We start from the raw sequence: 3,237 nt of genomic DNA, 5'->3' as shown, positions 1-3,237 counted from the left end.
AATACCGGACAGGGCCAAACTAAGACAGACCCTCTGGTGCCTCATGCAGAGCCACGTCTAGGTTGACATCTATCCATTAATCAACAACTTTGGATAGAAGTGTTCAACCATGTATGTGGCTTTATAATTATACTATTTTTCTAGCTGAAGTTTTCTCAACTTTAATGTCACAACATACTGGTGTGTTGTAATCAACTGTGAGATGTTCCGTAACTGATTTGTTTCTTAAAAAAAATAGAGTAGGTTAAAGATTACTACCAAATTAAAGTCACTCGCATTCACTGCCATTTTGTCAAACTTTCTTGAGTATGATAAATCAGGTAGGGGTTATAGCTGGCATGATAATAAGAGAGGATCTGTCCTTGGGAGAGTGACAAATAGAAAACCCAACTCTCAAATGTGTAGTGGTTGAAAATCAGATGATAAATGTTGCTCTGGTCCACATTTTTCCATCTTGGTTACAAGGATTTAATGAGAAACTTTGTCAAATTCATTTTGAGTATTTCCTCTCTCCATTCCCATGGCCATGACCTTGTATCAGGTTCTTATACCTTCTTTCAGAGAATGGATTTTTCAACTTTTTAGTCTAAAAAATTCCAAACAAACACATAGAAAAATGGAAACAATAGTTATAATGAACATCCATATACCAACCCAGATTTAACATTTCATCTTATTAGCTTCATCTGTATTTATATGTATATATTTTGTTCTCCGAACTACTTGCAAATAAGTCGCAAGCCCCATGTCAGTTCCCTCCTGGGACCAGTCACCTGCTTGCTTTCTCCATTCCTTGCTCTTCCTCTAAATGTTTCTGTATCTCAGAGAGCCAGTGACGGCAAACTCAGTTTCCTATACTCTCTGGTGACTAGGTTCTGTTTAGGTTTTGGCCAACGGGGAGCAATGACTGGAGATAAGATTGTAAGAAGAGAAAAGAAGACAGGATATTTCTACTGCCCTTGGGGAAGTGTCTTTAACAGTGTCTGTCAAACAGCCCCTTTCTCCATGGTCCAAGCTTCCATTGGTGAGCCCCTGTCAAGTCCCACCGGACAGCCCTGGCTCCTGGGCTTTGGTAACACCACTTCCTCCCATTGTTCCTCCAACTCAAAAGGTAGCAGTGGCTTTCTGTTTTTGTTACTACCTGGATTGCCTCTTTTTATCTTGTTTGCCCTTTCAACTCTGCAAACACCTTTTTAACCAGTCCCTTGTATTGAATCCCCTCTTTTGAACTCTTGTGAGTTTTTTTTCCTTCTTTCTTTCTTTCTTTCTTTCTTTCTTTCTTTCTTTCTTTCTTTCTTTCTTTCTTTCTTTCTTTCTTTCTCTCTCTCTCTCTCTTTCTTTCTCTCTCTCTCTCTCTCTCTTTCTTTCTTCTTTCTTTTTTTCTTTTTTTCCTTTCTTTCCTTTAAGGTGTGCACTCTATTGAACTGGATTCAAGTCCGTGTACAGGTAAGCCCTGGCTGCTTCCATGCCTCAACTGCACTCTCAGGGAGACCAAAAGCCTTCATACATCTCAAGCTGGGGGAACAAAGAGGGGAGCCATGATGGCAGACCATTCAAAATAAAACAAAAACAACAAGTATTAAGGTGAAGATTTAAAAAAATCGGACTACATAATTTACACAAGCAATGGCATCACCCTCTCCTGTGCGGACTCTGGGGAAGAGTAGTCCTTCTCTTCAGGGAAAAAATGGGGTTGTTTTGGGAAGACAAGGGACTTCCTGTAACAATGCATCTCATGATATTTGGAATGACTATTAAAAAAAGAGAGTAATGTACAATCAGTCCTCTGCCACATCATAGAACTTTAGGGATACTTCAACCAATTGTTGTCACCTTCACCGTTCCAGTTTTTAGATCCTGAGTCAAGTGCCAAAAAACAAAACAAACAAAACCCCCACCAAAAAATCCAAAACCCAAACCCAAACAAAACAAATTAAAAGAAACAAACAAACAAATAAAGCCATGCCAGTCTCATCTCGCATTCTGCACAAGTTAGGTTTTGTCAAAAAAGGGTGTAACGCAGTGAGCCCACCTAGAAGCACTTGTGGTGGATGATGGAGGGGCAAGACTTGTCGTACTCCTGTTTGCTTGCTGATCTGCATCTGCTGGAAGGTGGACAGCAAGGCCAGGATGGAGCTGCCGATCCACACAGAGTACTTGAGCTCAGGTGGTGCAATGATCTTGATCTTCATCATGTTGGGCACCAGGGTGGTGATCGCTTGCATCTTGTCAGCAATGCTGAGGCCATGGTGGTGCCACCAGATAGCCCCATGTTGACTTCAAGGTCCCTGTGGTTGTCGACATCACACTTCATGTTGGAGTTGAAGGTAGTTTCAAGGATGGCACAGGATTGTGTGTCCAGGAAGGAAGGCTGGAAGAGCTCCTCGGGGCAGCGGAACCGATGGCGATGCTAACGGTGATGGCCTGCCCATCCAAGAGCTCACGGCTCTACTCCAGGGAGGAGCTGGAGGTTCTGGTGGCCATCTCCTGCTCGAAGTCCAGGGTGACGTAGCACAGCTTCTCCTTGATGTCACACACAATTTCCTGCTCAGCAGCGGTGGTGAAACTGTAGCCACTCAGCAGCATGGGGTGCTCCTTAGAGGCCACACACAGCTTGTTGTAGAAGGTGTGGTGCCAGATCTTTTCCATGTCGTGCTTGATGGGCACTTCAGGGTCAGGATACCCTTCTTGCTCTGGGCCTTGTAGCCCATGTAGGAGTCTTTCTGGCCCATGCCCACCATAACACTCTGGGGCCAGGGGCACCACGATAGGGGAAGGATGGTCTGGGGGGCTTTGTGGTCAGCAAGGTTGGCCTTGCACGTGTGGGAGCTGTTGTTGACCGTGAGCGCAGGATATCATCATCCATGGTGAAGTGGTGGTGGTGTAGACCCGTGAGGGCAGGGGGCTTATGCTTGAGGGTGGACGCTGTCCAGGCAGTCCCAAGTTCTGTTTTCTTGATTCTGAATAACATAGCCTTTAAATTCGTTGACATCCTTCTTCTAAAAATAAGTATTTTTCTATCAACCTCAACACTATTATCACTTAGGGAAAGTAATAATATCTCCCTAATATCATCTAATACTCCAGTTCCTATTAATGTTTCCTCACTTGTTCCCAAAATGCTTTTTATAGTGATTTCTTCAAAGTAATGCAATCAATGTTAAATCATTGTATTTGATTATTATGTCTTTTCTTTTTTAAGCTTCTCTTAATCTGGAACAAATCTAGGATTTTTTT

The 3,237-nt window shown here is 43.0% G+C and overlaps 1 pseudogene; it reads right to left on the bottom strand.

Moving 5' to 3' along the window:
* Positions 1-2,032: 2,032 nt before the first annotated feature.
* On the bottom strand, positions 2,033-2,967 carry LOC118011821 (annotated as a pseudogene).
* Positions 2,968-3,237: the final 270 nt, after the last annotated feature.

This window comes from Mirounga leonina, unplaced genomic scaffold (genome assembly GCF_011800145.1).
Source record: "Mirounga leonina isolate KUSES-001 unplaced genomic scaffold, KU_Mleo_1.0 Mir_151, whole genome shotgun sequence".
NCBI classification, from domain to species: domain Eukaryota; kingdom Metazoa; phylum Chordata; class Mammalia; order Carnivora; family Phocidae; genus Mirounga; species Mirounga leonina.
This window is presented reverse-complemented; position numbering and strand designations above follow the sequence as displayed.